The sequence below is a fragment of the Amblyraja radiata genome, chromosome 18 (genome assembly GCF_010909765.2).
Source record: "Amblyraja radiata isolate CabotCenter1 chromosome 18, sAmbRad1.1.pri, whole genome shotgun sequence".
NCBI classification, from domain to species: domain Eukaryota; kingdom Metazoa; phylum Chordata; class Chondrichthyes; order Rajiformes; family Rajidae; genus Amblyraja; species Amblyraja radiata.
In genome coordinates, this window is record NC_045973.1 from 41,862,653 (window position 1) to 41,879,830 (window position 17,178).

At 44.1% G+C, this 17,178-nt stretch overlaps 1 protein-coding gene across 2 annotated transcripts in view; it reads right to left on the minus strand.

Moving 5' to 3' along the window:
* pparg (peroxisome proliferator activated receptor gamma) overlaps nt 1–15,161 on the minus strand; it is a 124,645-nt gene extending 109,484 nt beyond the window's left edge. Inside the window, exon 1 of one of the 2 annotated variants that reach the window (XM_033037238.1) lies at nt 14,819–15,161. The gene's annotated coding sequence lies outside the window, so the exon portion shown is untranslated. The remainder of the gene's footprint in view (nt 1–14,818) is intronic. The other variant, XM_033037239.1, reaches the window with a different exon arrangement.
* Between the last annotated feature and the right edge of the window lie 2,017 nt (nt 15,162–17,178).

Here is a 17,178-nt window from a genome sequence, read left to right on the forward strand (position 1 = left end):
TTATATTGAATGAAAACTAATTTTAACCAAAGTTTTATGAGAACGTGCAATTACAATTATTCTCATCTCATCAGGACACAAACTCCAAAACAGTAACCACTCCAGAAAAAGAGCTGGTCTGAAAACATTTGGTGAGGTTTCTTCAATTCTGGCATAACTTTGAATTTGGCACCACTTGCCACATGCAGCAACAGTGTGGCTCGAAGGCAAGAAAAATTGCAGTAAAAAAACAATTTACAATTTTAATCATTTTAAATAAAATGAAGATTGGGCATATGTGTATGATTAAGGAGAAGCTGAAATATTGCCAAACATTCAAAAAATAATCATAGAAATTCCATCAGTTCAGGCAGCAATGGGGGAAAACCTGGTCACCTGGCGCCTACAGGAAAAAGTCATGCGTAAAGTGTTGAAGCTTGTATCCATTCACCAATTGTGTTCCATTGATAAACTGCAATGTCAGATTCTGTGGAGATGCTGGATATCACTGACAATACATTTATTTATATGCTAACTGTGTGTAGATATCAAAAGTTCCAGTCTGTTTTATGCTACCACTCCAGTTGCATATTCCAAGCCAAGATCTATTCCTTGTCATTTTGAGTACCTATTCCCTTCTCCAGCCAATTGACAAATCCTCCTTCGTCTTTGTCCATTCCACTACATTTTGTTAATCAATCACGTATTGGTTTGCCCAGGCAATCTTTCCTTACATGGTCACCTTAAAACAACCACATTGCCCTCTAACAATAGAACGATTTACAAATTGAATGAATTCATAGATTAGTTTAGTTTAGAGATACAGTGCGGAAACAGGCACTTCGGCCAACTGAGACCGCACCGACCAGCGATCTCGCACACTAACGCTACCCTACACTCATTAGAGACAATTTACATTGATAGCAAGCCAATTAACCTACAAACTTGTATGTCTTTGGAGTGTGGGAGGAAACCGAAGATTTCTGAGAAAACCCACGGGGTCACGGGGCGAAAGACAGCACGCACCCGTAGTCAGGATCGAACCCGGGTCTCTGGGCACTGAAAGCGCTGTAAGGCAGCAACTCTACCGCTGCGCCACCGTGCCGCACACAGCTTAGTTATGGACCCACATTCTATATGTAGCATAGACACTTTTTAGAAAAGCTTCCTTTACACAGTTCTAACATGAGCTTCAAAATATAACAATATTACAGCAAAATCTTTTCCCCCTTTCCCCAGCTTGCAATAGCTGCTGACGGCTTCCCAGCAGATATGATTCCATAGAACAGAATTACTCCAAATTGGGCACTAATTAATTGAGTCATTCGGGGGGCCTGCAAAAAGGTGTTGTTCTAGGAAACAGAGCTGTAACAAATGACCCTGAGAGGATTTATTAGAAATTCTACTCTGCCACTAACATGTACTGTATTTGGCATGTGGATTACTTAAACTTAATGAAATTCTCGACAAATGTTCCACTCGATAAATTAATGTAAATTTCAGCTCCATTACTGTTTAAATTAACATGATTTAGTACAGTAGTGCTATGGTTAGGTAACCAAACTAGTCATCAGAGCCTCGGATAATGAGCATGAGCCATGTTCAAAATCCCACCATGGCACTTCTAAAATTTACATGAATTTAAATGAAAATCCAGAATTCAAAAAAAAGTTGGTAATGGTGATCATGAACGTACTGTGTTGTCTTTAAAATCCATCAGATTCACTGAGGTGCTATATTAACTGACGGTGGCTTCAGATACACAGTAATATGGTCAGCTGGTACCAGCCTCAAAGTCATCTTGTTGAGTCTCTTTGTCTGTCATCTTTTTCACCTAGCACACAGCTACCAATGGCCTGTATCCTTTATCATCGCAACGTTTTTGCATAACTTTATTCATTTGTTCTATATCTCTCTACATCACCTATCGTTTTCCCCTGAATATCAGTCTGAAGAAGGGCCTCGACCTGAAACGTCACCTATTCCTTTTCCCCAGAGGCGCTGTCTGACCCGCTGTGTTATTCCAGATTTTTGTGCCTATCTTCGGTTTTAGGACATAAGGAATAGGAGTAGAATTGGGCCATTCGGCCCATCGAGCCTACTACGCCATTCAATCATGGCTGATCTGTCTCTGCCTCCTAACCCATTTCTCCTGCCTTCTCCCCACAACCCCTGACACCCAGGCTAATCAAGATTACCTAATGTGCACTAAACACACTGTGGAAAATTAGGACCAGTAGTCACCAGATTAATGACTATTGCCTTTAAACCAGCATCTGCAGTTCCTTCCTACACACTGGGACAAAGGGCCTGTTTCTGTGCCGTACAACAATGCCCATATCCTCTGCAACAGCTTGTGAGCCATTCGGCTTTCCCAGACTGCAGTGTTGTTCAAGACAGCCTCCCATTCCCACACTGACCTTTCTGTCCTGGGCCTCCTCCATTGTCAGAGTGAGGTCCAGTGCATATTGGAGGAACAGCACCTCATATTTCCCTTGGGCAGCTTACACCCCAGCAGCATGAATATCAAATGTTCTAACCAAGTAGCCCTTGTTTTTCACCTCTCTCCATCCCTCCCCAATCGCAGTTCACCAACCAGTCTGACTGTCCCGTTGATTAAATGTTATCTTGTTATGCTGTGTTGTCACCTACCCTAAGCAAACAATGATCTATTATACATTTTCCTGGAGCTTCGTCCCTTTGATGTCTTGTTTTCACACCTACCCTTTATCTCTGTGTCTCCCTCTCTCCTGACTCTCAGTCTGAACAGACAATAGACAATAGACAATAGGTGCAGGAGTAGGCCCTTCGAGCCAGCACCGCCATTCAATATGATCATGGCTGATCATCCACAATCAGTACCCCATTCCTGCCTTCTCCCCATATCCCCTGACTCCGCTATCTTTAAGAGCCTTATCTAGCTCTCTCTTGAAAGTATCCAGAGAACTCCACCACCTTGAGGCAGAGAATTCCACAGACTCATAACTCTCTGTGTGAAAAAGTGTTTCCTCATCTCCGTTCTAAATGGCTTACCCCTTATTCTTAAACTGTGGCCCCTGGTTCTGGACTCCCCCAACATCAGGAGCATGTTTCCTGCCTCTAGCGTGCCCAAACCCTTAATAATCTTATATGTTTCAATGAGATAACCTCTCATCCTTCTAAATTCCAGAATATACAAGCCCAGCCGCTCCATTCTCTCAGCATATGACAGTCCCGCCATCCCGGGAATTAACCTTGTAAACCTACGCTGCACTCCCTCAATAGCAAGAATGTCCTTCCTCAAATTAGGGGACCAAAACTGCACACAATACTCCAGGTGTGGTCTCACTAGGGCCCTGTACAACTGCAGAAGGACCTCTTTGCTCCTATACTCGACTCCTCTTGTTATAAAGGCCAACATGCCATTCGCTTTCTTCACTGCCTGCCGTACCTGCATGCTTACTTTCACTGACTGATGAACAAGGACCCCCAGATCCCGTTGTACTTCCCCTTTTCCCAACTTGACACCATTTAGATAATAATCTGCCTTCCTGCTTTTGCTACCAAAGTGGATAACCTCACATTTATCCACATTAAACTGCATCTGCCATGCATCTGCCCACTCACCCAACCTGTCCAAGTCACCCTGCATTCTCAAAGCATCCTCCTCAGAGTTCACACTGCCACCCAGCTTTGTGTCATCTGCAAATTTGCTAATGTTACTTTGAATCCTTTCATCCAAATCATTGATGTATATTGTAAATAGCTGCGAGCCTTGTGGTACCCCACTAGTCACTGCCTGCCATTTTGAAAGGGACCCGTTAATCCCTACTCTTTGTTTCCTGCCCGCCAACCACTTCTCTATCCATGTCAGCACTCTACCCCCAATACCATGTGCCCTAATTTTTTCCACTAATCTCCTATGTGGGACCTTATCAAACGGTTTCTGAAAGTCCAGGTACACTACATCCACTGGCTATCCCTTGTCCATTATCCTAGTTACATCATCAAAAAATTCCAGAAAATGAGTCAAGCATGATTTCCCCTTCGTAAATCCATGCTGACTCGGACCGATCCTGTTACTGCTATCCAAATGTGCCGCTATTTCATCTTTTATGATTGACTCCAGCATCTTCCCCACCTCCGATGTCAGGCTAACTGGTCTATAATTCCCTGTTTTCTCTCTCCCGCCTTTCTTAAAAAGTGGGATAACATTAGCTACCCTCCAACCCACAGGAACTGATCCTGAATCTATAGAACATTATAAAATGATCACCAATGTGTCCACAATTCCTAGAGCCACTTCCTTAAGTACCCTGGGATGCAGACCATCAGGCCCTGGGGATTTATCAGACTTCAGTCCCATCAGTCTACCCAACACCATTTCCTGCCAAGGGTCACGACCCAAAACATCACCCATTCCTTCTCTCCAGAGATGTTGCCTGTTCTGCTTAGTTACTCCAGCAATTTGTGTCAATCTTCAATGTAAACCAGCATCTGCAGTTCATTCCTACACACTTAATTTCTTAGTGTTCCAGTTCTAATGAAAACTCATTAATCTGAAAGGTCAAACGAGTTTCTCTTCTCATTGTCTGACCTGTTGCATAATTCCAACATATTGGGTTTTCCATTAGAATGTCCTATTAATGGCTGCTACAATCTCTGGGTCATTGCCACCTGACAGAGTTATAAGGCCAAGCACCTAAAATGGGCAGCACTACAGTCAAATGATTCTCAAGCATTCTGGTTTCTCAGGTTCTCCACTGAAATCGGCACTATTTGATCAACCAGGAACTAAGAGTTCAAGTTCAAGTTTAAGAGAGTTCAAGAGAGTTTATTGTCATGTGTCCCTGATAGGACAATTAAATTCTTGCTTTGCTTTAGCACACCAGAACATAGTAGGCACGGACTAGCAAACTTAACTGCAGAGCTGCCAACTCTCACGCTTTGAGTGTGAGAATCACGCCCTCAAGCAAAATCTCACGCTGATCAGAAATTTCTCACGCTCTTGGTGAGAAATTCTGTGATCAACGAAAATGTCAAAACTCGGATAAACTGCATGGTCCGCGGGTGTTGGAGAGCCGGGGCTGAGGGAGGGATGGATGGGAGCAGAACCAGCGGCGGGAACAGATGCGGGGAGCCGGGACTGGCGATGTGTTTGCGGGGCTGGCGTGTCGCTCGCTGCAGCTCTGGCCATGGAGCCCTCCGGACAATGCAAATCCCGGGCCGTCGGGGGCGTCGGTAGCGTTGCGCCGCTGCCCGAGAGTCTTTGTGCCGAAGGGACAGACTCTCAAAGGGAGGTGGAGAGAGAGAGAGAGGGGAAGGAGACAGGGAGACAGTGGGGAGAGAGAGAGGGTGTGAGAGGAGAGAGAGGGGAGAGACAGAGGGGGAGTGAATGGAGAGAGAGAAGAGGGAGAGGGGGGGAGAGAGAGGGGAGAGAGAGGTCGGGGAGAGAGAGGGGGGAGAGTGAGGTGGGAGAGGGGGGGAAGAGAGAGAGGGGTGAGGGAAGAAAGAGGGAAGAGAGAGACGGGGTGGAGAGGGAGGAGAGGATAGGAGAGAATGGGAGAGAGGGGGAAGAGAGAGGGGTGGTAAAAGAGAGAGGGGGAAGAGGGAGAGAGGGGGAAAGAGGGAAATGGGGGAAAGAGAGAGAGATGGGGGGGCAAAGAGAAAGAGGAGATAGAGACAGAGGAGAAAGAGAGAGGGGAGCGAGAGCCAAGGGGAGAGTGAAGTGAGAGGGAGAAATGGGGGAGAGAGGGAGAGAGAGGTGGAGAGAGAGATGAGAGAGAGAGGGGGGGAGAGAGAGGTGAGAGGAGAGTGTGTGGAGAGGGAGAGAGAGGGGAGATAGAGAGGGAGGGAGAAAGAGAGAGAGAGGGGGAGAGAGGGGAAGCGAGGGGGAGAGAGAGGGAGGGGGAGAGAGAGAAGAGGGGAGAGGGAGAAGAAAGAGAGGGGGGGAGAGAGAGTTAGGGGAAAGAGAGGGGAGATGGAGAGAGAGAGGAGAGAGGGGATGAGAGAGAGAAGAGAGGGGATGAGAGAGAGGGGGGAGAGTGAGGTGGGAGGAAGAGAGCGGAAGAGAGAGAGGGGGAGAGAGAGGGGAGAGAGAGAGGGAGAGAGAGGGGAAGAGAGGAGAGAGACGGGGGGTGAGAGAGAGAGGGGGGGAGAGAAGAGAGGGGGAAGGGGAGAGAGTGAGAGAGGGGAGACAGGGGAGAGGGGGGAGAGGAGAGACAGAGAGGGAGAGAGAGAGGGGGGGAGGGTAGAGATAGAGGGGGAGAGAGAGGGGGGTTGAGAGGAGAGAGAGCGGAAGCGAGGGGGGAGAGAGAGAGAGTCTCTGTGCCGAATTCGCCCAGGTGACCGCATGGATCAGGCTGAGGCTCGGTGCATCCTGGAGGACAACCAGTGGCTGCTGGAAGTAAGTACCAAGCACTGGGTAGAAACGGTGGAAGATAGTGGACTTCAAATGGGGGTGGTTGGTGAAAGCATCCTGCTTGCCTGCTAGATTTTCACTTACTGTAACTGCAGCAAAAATGTTCCCGATGTTGGGGGCGTTCAGAACCATGGGTCACAGTTTAAGAATAAAGGGGGGGGGGGCAGTTAAGACTGAAATGAGAACAAACTTTCTTCACGTAGAGAGTTGTGAATCTGTGGAATTCTCTGCCACAGAATGCAGTGCAGGCCAATTCACTGGATGTTTTCAAGAGAGAGTTACATTTAGTTCTTGGGGCTAACGTCATCAAGGGATATGGGGAAAAAACAGGAAAGAGGTACTGATTTTAGATGAATAGCCATGATCATATTGAATGGCAGTGCTGGCTCGAAGGGCCGAATGGCCTATTCCTGCACCTATTTTCTATGTTTCTATGCTTGAATATATGGCAATAAAACTCGACCACTTGATTTTGAAGCATTCATGCATGGTGGAGGTATAATGTAGTCATAGAGTGATACAGTGTGAAAACAGGCCCTTCGGTGCAACTTGCCCACACCCGCCAACATGTCCCAGCTACGCTACCTGCTTTTGCTCCATACCTCCAAACCTGTCCTATCCATGTATCAGTCGAACTTTTTCTTAAATGTTGTGATGGTCCCTGCCTCAACTACCTCCTCTGGCAGATTGTTCCATACACCCATTACCTTTTGTGTGGATAAAGTTACCCCTTAAAAAGTTACCTCTTAAAAATACTTCATACAAAAAACATTGAAATCATACTTCTACCGTGCACTAAAGCATGATTTTAATACATCAAATTTCAAAAAGTTGCTACCCTGGGAGGGGACACACACCCTTCTTCCACACCCTCTCCCCACTCAGGTTGCTCCACTCCCTCACCGGGTACCCCCAAGGCCAGTGATCAGTGATTGCACAGCCTCCCCCCTTTCAAAAACGCTCCAATCCAATTTAAAGCATATATATTGCATTCAAGTAAAGTTAAAAGACTCGGTACAGTATGCACCATATTGCACAATTTCAAGCTGAAAAATGCAAACGTTCCATACCAATGGGAGGGGAACACTCTCCTCCCATCCCCCCCCCCCCCGGTCGCTATGCTTCCTCGGGCTTGGTCTCTCGCAATTTCTCACTCCCAACTCTCACCCAATGTTGGCAGCCCTGTAACTGGCAATGTTGAACACTAATGGAATCATTTGACACAGTAGGCCATTAGCTCACTCTTTTAGCTTATTGGAGATCAAATATAGCCCAATTTCATTAGTTTGTGATTGTTTGCTTCTTCTAAAGAGTTTTCATCAGATGGTTTGTGGTTGTCTACAATCTTGGGACCACCCTGGGAAATTCAATAGTGGATATTCAATAGTGGATAGTGGGCCCCATAACTGAGGAAGGATGTGCTGGCTCTGGAGAGGGTCCAGAGGAGGTTCACAAGAATGATTCCAGGAATAAGTGGGTTAACTTCTTTAGTCAGAGGGTAGTTAATCTGTGGAACTCATTGCCACAGAGGGCTGTGCAGACCAAGTCAGTGAATATTTTTAAGGCAGAGATAGACAAGTTCTGGATTGGGTGTCAAGGGTTATGGGGAGAAGGCAGGAAAATGGGATTAGGAGGCAGAGATCAGCCATGATTGAACGGTGGAGTAGACTCTAATGGCCGAATGGCCTAACTCTACTCCTAAAACTTGTGAACTTAAGCCATCGTCAACAACTGAACAGGTCCTTAACACTCAATGACTTTAGTTTGAACACTGCAATGATGAAATGTGGGGAGGAAGGCAAACAGGTGAAGAGAAAGACAGATACCATTGGATAGAAAGAGTTGGCTGCTGAGATTTGCTGAGATGTATTTTTTGAAGTTGACTTGTGGGATGAGGCTGGTAGTGGTTGGTGGTGGTATAATTAATATTTGGTAATAGGGTTGGCATCAGCAATGCTTTTGTAGAATTGCAGAGATTGGGTCATAAACATAGAAAATAGGTGCAGGAGGAGGCCATTTGGCCCTTCGAGCCAGCACCGCCATTCATTAGAATCATAGCTGATCATCCCCAATCAATAACCCGTGCCTGCCTTCTCCCCATATCCCTTGATTCCACTAGGCCCTCGAGCTCTATCTAATTCTCTCTTAAATCCATCCAGTGATTTGGCCTCCACTGCCCTCTGTGGCAGGGAATTTCACAAATTCGCAACTCTCTGGGTGAAAAGGCTTTTTCTCACCTCAGTCTTAAATGGCCTCCCCTTTATTTTAAGACTGTGGCCCCTGGTTCTGGACTCGCCCAACATTGGGAACATTTTTCCTGCATCTAGCTTGTCCAGTCCTTTTATAATTTTATATGTTGACCTAGGCTTGGTAGTGAGGGAGAAAGATTAGGTAGCTTGACGAGACTGGTGGTCATGGATTGTGATCACTGGTTGTGACCGGTTGTTAGGAGATCCAAAGTGGTGTCAGTGGTCAGGATGCGATGAGTGGGCAAATTGATGTCAGGGGAAAGGGATGAGTCAAAGTTAAAACTTAGGCTTGGGAATATGGGTGACAGGCAACCAAGAATGGGCAGGGTGATGTGATGATAAGTGTACACCAAAGAAGATCCTGATAACTATTGGTGTAAGGGGATTCGAGTCAGATTATCACGGTTTGGCGAGGGAGTTGTTCCAGTAAACGTTACAAAGAAGCAGGCCTTGCAGCCACTGTGAGAGCCTACTACTACTGCAGGTGAATGGTGAATCGAGGACATAGGTTCAAGGTGAAGGGGAAAAGATTTACTAGGAATCTGAAGGGTCATTTTTTCACACAAAGAGTGGTGGATGTATGGAACAAGCTGCCCGAGGAGGTAGTTGAGGTAGGGACTATCCCAACATTTACGAGGCAGCTAGACAGGTATCTGGATAGGGCAGGTTTGGAGGGGTATGGAACCAATGCAGGCAGGTGGGACTAGTGTAGTTGGGACATGTTGGCCAGAGTGGGCAAGTTGGGCCGAAGGGCCTGTTTCCACACTGTATCACTCTATGACTCTGTGACTCTATGAGTGGCATGTTGGTATGGGCCATAGGTGCAGATGAACATTAGGGTTCATTACATAGTTCAATGCAGCTGAATTTGAACATACCTTAGCATGTCAGTGACATGGAGGACCTGAAAAAATGAAAACTACATCCAGGGTATCGCACATAAAGTCCCCAACTTTTACTGACTCTACAATTCACATTGATATGGGATTTCAGAGCATGCTAAATTCATGGTCTGACATTCAGGGAGTTTACTGTAAATTCACGGGGTGTTTAGGGAAGCATTGTGGAATTTTTTTCACAATATCTTTGCAAAATTGTAGCCCCAAAAATTTGAGCACGAATTAATCTTACTGACGTACTTACCAGGAATCAAAGTGATGGTGGGACGGAGTGCCAAGAATCACAAGAAATTGCACAAGTTATCGTACAATATTACGAAATTGACAGTCAAATACTTTTAAAGCTATAATTATGGGGAAGCACTGCCCAGCAGTTTTTGCGCCGGAGAGTGATTTATACAGTGAAAAGTTAATGCCACAAGGAATTCTAAAGGGCCTGTCCCACTTGGACGACCTAATCCACGGGTTTAGAAGACCCTAGACGAGTTGAAAAAAATGTCAGGGTTGTGTCGACTCGCCGAAGTAAAAGACCTCCTACGACTATGTCTACGACCTCCTACGACTATGTCTACGACCTCCTACGACTATGTCTATGACCTCCTACGACCCCCCTCGACCTCAGTCTTCCACACCTAAGACCAACTACGACTAGCTACGAGTGGAAAATGATCACATGATAAAATGGTCATGTTTGCATTTTTTTTCTCGGGCCAGTTACCGACCTACAACCTACCTATGACTATCAGGCTGGAAAAAACGCCGTGGCCTACTTGAGGCCACGAGTACGCGGAGACCACTCACGAGCATGAGGAAGAGTTATGAATACGAAGGGCAAACTCGTCAGAGGTCGCCAATTAGATCGTGAAAGTGGGACAGGCCCTTAAGTCTGCAGCTAAACCACTCTACAGATATTATTCAACCCATTATCTTAGACTCAATTGAAATCAATTCATTAAGGGGGAGTCACGTTAGCCAGAATTGTCCCCCAACCATCTCTAATTCCCCATGTTTATAATCCTCAACTAACTCCCCAATGCAACAAAACAAAATAGCTTTGCTCTGGATACCATTCCAACATAAAGCCACAATACACAAATACACAGCACCAAATCTGCCTTCTAACAAGAATGAAAAATCTATTGATGCTGGAAGCTTGGTCTTCAACCAGAAATGGTAACTCTACTTCTCCCTCCACAAATGCTGCCTGACTTGCTGAGTATTCCCCTAATTTTGAGCAACATAATAACATTTCTTGTTTATTCCCCCTCTAATAAGCATTGATTGTATAATAAAAAATTAACAATCACTCCTTCACACTCATTCCAGTAATCTCTGGTCGACACAGAGAAAATGATCAAGATTGATTCAGAAAACGTCCATTCTTCCAATGTGTTTAGACATAAGAAAGCAAAGAAATGTTTATATTTAGTCTCCCTGCATGGGCAGAGAATTCAGGAAGCATAGAATCAAATAAAACCCTGCATTTTCACTTCCCATTCCTGTCCTATAATGAAATTCTGTCTGAACCAAAATCAACCAAACTCCATCTTCCAGATTCAGAGAATAAAGTCTTAGTGGACTCTACTTTCAATGAGCATTGAGTAAGTTTGCACAGTGCATCTTTTGTTAGAAATATAGAAACATAGAAACATAGAAAATAGGTGCAGGAGTAGGCCATTTGGCCCTTCGAGCCTGCACCGCCATTCAATATGATCATGGCTGATCATCCAACTCAGTATCCTGTACCTGCCTTCTCTCCATACCCCCTGATCCCTTTAGCCACAAGGGCCACATCTAACTCCCTTTTAAATATAGCCGACGAACTGGCCTCAACTACCTTCTGTGGCAGAGAATTCCAGAGATTCACCACTCTCTGTGTGAAAAATGTTTCCTCATCTCGGTCCTAAAAGATTTCCCCCTTATCCTTAAACTGTGACCCCTTGTTCTGGACTTCCCCAACATCGGAAACAATCTTCCTGCATCTAGCCTGTCCAACCCCTTAAGAATTTTGTACGTTTCTATAAGATCCCCCCTCAATCTTCTAAATTCTAGCGAGTACAAGCCGAGTCTATCCAGTCTTTCTTCATATGAAAGTCCTGACATCCCAGTAATCAGTCTGGTGAACCTTCTCTGTACTCCCTCTATGGCAAGAATGTCTTTCCTCAGATTAGGAGACCAAAACTGTACGCAATACAAGACCCTGTACAAGACCCTGTACAACTGCAGTAGAACCTCCCTGCTCCTATACTCAATATGCATACTTAAAGAGCGGGAATACACGACTTTTACCTTTCATCACAGTGAGGAGATGTTTGGAGATTCACTGTGATGGATGTTTATGTAAATTGTGTTAATTGTGTGTCTCTGGGTTTTTTTGGGTGTTATGACTGCAGGAACGAAATTTTGTTCGAAACATGTCTGTTTGAATGACAATAAATGGCATTCTATTCTATTCGATTTATCAAAAATCACAAACCATTGCAACTTCTAGGTAATTCCTGCTCTCACAATGTCCCACCTTTAGTTTTCATCACACACTATATTTCATTAATCTACTTCTCACCTTTAAATCACTTTACTATGTTGTCCTATTTCCCTCTTCCATTTTTCATCTCTTCTTCTTTCTCATGTCTATGACCTGTTTATTTGTTTTTTTATTGGAGTGCTGCACCATCATTGTCAATAGAATAGCAAGGTTAGACACCAAGTTAACATTCCTAAAGTTTGCTCAGTCTGAATATATTTAAATCTTAAACTGGCAACATTTATGCTGCAAATTAGATTACAGATTTCAGTTCAACTCTCCAAAGTACCCCAAGAGAGTAGTGTACCATAATATGCTGCCAAGTTACAGAACTAATTACATCAGCAACACTTCACCAAAAGGTGATAAAGCACAAATGGTTATTTAATATCAAATCTAATATTTTCCAAACTAAACATTTAACCTTAGATTGACTCAGACATCAAATATTTGTACACATATTAGTAGGTGATGAAATGTATAAAATAGCAGTCCAATGTGGAACATGTTTTTAAGAGAGTAAGGAAGAAAATGTGCATACTGTGGAAAACTGTTATGGCAGGTGTTTGCTGACTACTAATACAGTTTGCACAGAACACTGTTGAAAAGCAAGTTCGATATGTTAAATGCTATAAATAGTATAAATCAAAGATTATCCACTCTCAATTTTCCATCATTCAAGATGGATGTAAAAGGTGAATTCAGAACAATTTATCAATTACCGATCTACACAGTTGGTGGAGAGCTGAAGCTTTAGTAGCAATTTAAATGGGTCATAGAAAATCATAGTCTTCACTTTCTGTAAAAGAGGTTTTATTATATAACAGAAATTGTATATAACATATTTCGTAAGAATAAACATATTACATGATACAATTTAACATATTACAGTCTGAAGAAGGGTTTTGGCCCGAAACGTTGCCTATTTCCTTCGCTCCATGGATGCTGCTGCACCCGCTGAGTTTCTCCAGCATTTTTGTCTACCTTTAACATATTACAAGCTATGTTTAGGATTTGTAATGTTCTGATAGTATTTACGTTATAGAAGCTAATATCTTCTTGCTTGGAAAAGACATACTGTATGCATATTTGGGAATTCTGTATATCTTCTTGTTGTTGTTATCGTGGGGCATATTTTACCGATGCTCATTAACTACTAAAAAGTAATTTTCTGCCACAGTGAAATGTCTGTTTTTGTAACTGGACTTTATGTTAGTAAAGCTATGACAAAAGGTTATAGGATTGTCTCAATATATTTGTCTAACTATATTCCTGTAATATTTCTGCAGATAAGAATTTATAGATCATTGCTTAAAATTAACACTGCATAAGTGTTACATATGAAATAATGCAAGTCAACATGACATGTTAGATGGTAGACAAAATTGCTGGAGAAACTCAGCGGGTGCGGCACCATCTATGGAGCGAAGGAAAGAGGCAACGTTTCGGCCCGAAACGTTGCCTCTTTCCTTCGCTCCATTGATGCTGCTGCACCCGCTGAGTTTCTCCAGCAATTTTGTCTACCTTCGATTCTCCAGCATCTGCAGTTCCTTCTTGAATATGACGTGTTAGATTTTATCTATTGCCTTTACACTCATCTGCATTTACAAAGAAGCAGAAACACAAACTCAGCAGGTCAGGCAATATCTGTGGGGGGAAATTGATATTGGTGTTTTGGGGTCGGGACCTCTTATTATATTGTAAGATCTGCTGCTGTTGTTGTTGTACTCGATGGGAGCTTAAAAATATGAAATTCGGTAACACCACAAATTATAGTAGATATAAACGTAAATGTAAATATTAATGAAATGTCAATGAATAAAATGAAATAAAACTATTTTGTGGCACTTAATGGTAATTTATTTCTGTGCACACTGTAAATGATATTGGGTATAAATGTAAAACAGTCCTTTTCTCCGAGGTTACTGCCCATTTATTGCCCATAAAACACTATCAGTATGGAAGTACTTGTGTTCCATTGTCGTGAAACTTTATATAATATTTTAGTTATGTCAGTACTTATTTCAAGAAAGTAAACACCTCCAAAAAATATTAAATTATTTTCCTATAAAGTATTATTTTACAGAACAATTTTAGCTCATGTACATGAAGAGCGGTCAGATTCGTTTTCTTGAATGACATTTTAGGAATCTGACTGGGATATCTGCATAAGAACCAGAAATATAAAACTAGTCCAGGTAATTGGAAATTCTGGTTCATCTAACTTTGGAAGTGTCAGTTCCAACGTGACATCGCAACTACAAGTGGGTTGTGCCTTCGATAAGCAGCCTGCTAAAAACAACCAGAGCAATACGTATAACAACACAGCAAAAACTAGGTGGTCATTTTTTAATTTAAGTGGGTAAAGAATTCTGAGTTCCCCTTCCTCAATTGTATCACGCGAGTCTTGCGCTTCAGTTTCAGAGGTGCTAATTGACAAATACATATAATTGGAGATGAGTTCCAAGGTACAAATAAACTATCGACAGTGTTCCTCCAAACTCGTTCCATTCATTATATGAAGGTCACACAACATTTAAACACTTAAATCCTCTCCCCTGACTCTCAGTCTGAAGAAGGGTCTCAACCCGAAACATCACCCACTCCTTCTCTCCAGAGATGCTGCCCGTCCCGCTGAGTTACCCCAGCATTTTGTGTCTATCTTCGGTGTAAACCAGCATCAGCAGCTCCTTCCCACACTTACCTCGTCCTTCAGTACGTTTCAATGTATTGTTCTGTACTCAATGCAGTTTACATCAGCACTGACCTTGTCTCTTCAAACATCCAGCACGAACCTCTTCGCTTCCTCCCGTGTTCACGTATTCTCAAGCAGGTAGCAACTTTGTGTTGTAACACGCCTCCTTGCAAAGAAGGTGAACGGTGGAGGTGGGAGCCAGCCACCCTTGCCTGTCCTCGGCCAGGTGCACGCTGTTGCTGCCCGCTGCTGCCCGCTGCAACAGGGTTACTCACGGACACTGACTGTCAACAAACGCGATTGTCCAGGAGCGATTGTTACAGCGCGATTGTCCCAGGGCTGGAGAGTGGGCGCCGCGGCTCCAGGAGCTCTAGAGGCGCGTAACCGCGGCCGCCACGGGTGCTGCTGCTGACTGAGCGCTGCCTGCTAGGCACAGTGCGCGCCCCCGCGATGCCTGCCTGCCTGCCTGCCACAGTGCGCGCCCCCGCGGCCACACGGAGCGAGAGAGGCAGCAGCCGCGTACGCGCCCGTCCGGACCGCGGGCCACACTGCAAGAGCACACGAGGCGGGAAAGGTCGGTGCAGCGCTGCAACGCTTTCCACACAAACATCTCCACAGTGTAAAACAACACGAGATTGTAGGCTGCCGAGAACTTTACCCCTCGATTCTGAGCTTGTGTTTAAAATTGAGGTTCCTGGAGTGAAAGTTCCATTCTTAACCCCCCCTCGCCCATAATTGTCCATATGCTGGAGTAACTCAGCGGGACAGGCAGCATCTCTGGAGAGAAGGAATGGGTCGAGAATCTTCTTGTCCATCCAATACTTTCATGCTGGCCAATGTATGTGTGTTTGAACAGAACTGTTCTGTACCGTTGCTTACAATATTCTGTTGTGCTGCAGCAAGCAAGAATTTCATTGCCCTTGTTCTATTTGGGACACATGACAATAAACTCTTGACTTGACTTGACTTGAATAAATGGCACGATCAGAAATGAACAATTCAAAGATAGTTTTGGCGTGGACCTCGTTGCATCCACTTTGTATTTAACTGGGCACCAGAGATTTCTCAACGAACAAAAAGACCTGACATGTGTAAATAGACCTTTTAAAATACCGGCAGGTACTGTATTTTAAAGCAGACCAGAATAACATACACCAGAATGGAATTGTTCCAGAATAATATCCCACAAGAACTTGAAAACCTAAAGGGGAAATTGATATATTAAAGCAATTCTTGAGAAAAACAATTAATTATTTTATGTTAAAATTCATATTTATGTTCACCAGGAGAGGAAAGTGACATGCTAGTGGATTTTTAATATCACAGTGCTTCTGTCAGCCCAAATTAATATTTTCTGCCCTTCTTCAATCTTCCTATTTTCCTTTCACTCTTCCTTTAACTTTCACCGTTATTTCTCCCCCTCAGTAAGAGTTGATAGTGCTTCATTGTCATATTACATAGATACATAGAAAATAGGTGCATGAGTAGGCCATTTGGCCCTTCGAGCCTGCACCACCATTCAATATGATCATGTCTGATCATCCAACTCAGTATCCCGTACCTGCCTTCTCTCCATACCCCCTGATCCCTTTAGCCCCAAGGGCCACATCTAACTCCCTCTTAAATATAGCCAATGAACTGGCCTCAACTACATTCTGTGGCAGAGAGTTCCAGAGATTCACCACTCTCTGTGTGAAAAATGTTTTTCTCATCTCGGTCTTAAAGGATTTCCCCCTTATCCTCAAGCTGTGACCCCTTGTCCTGGACTTCCCCAACATCGGGAACAATCTTCCTGCATCTAGCCTGTCCAACCACTTAAGAATTTTGTAAGTTTCTATAAGATCCCCTATCAATCTCCTAAATTCTAGAGAGTATAAACCAAGTCTATCCAGTCTTTCTTCATAAGACAGTCCTGACATCCCAGGAATCAGTCTGGTGAACCTTCTCTGCACTCCCTCTATGGCAATAATGTCCTTCCTCAGATTTGGAGACCAAAACTGTACGCAATACTCCAGGTGTGGTCTCACCAAGACCCTGTACAACTGCAGTAGAACCTCCCTGCTCCTATACTCAAATCCTTTTGCTATGAAAGCTAACATACCATTCGCTTTCTTCACTGCCTGCTGCACCTGCATGCCTACTTTCAATGACTGGTGTACCATGACACCCAGGTCTCGTTGCATCTCCCCTTTTCCTAATCGGCCACCATTTAGATAATAGTCTGCTTTCCTGTTTTTGCCACCAAAGTGGATAACCTCACATTTATCAACATTATACTGCATCTGCCATACATTTGCCCACTCACCCAGCCTATCCAAGTCACCTTGCAGCCTCCTAGCATCCTCCTCACAGCTAACACTGCCCCCCAGCTTAGTGTCATCCGCAAACTTGGAGATGTTGCCTTCAATTCCCTCGTCCAAATCATTAATATA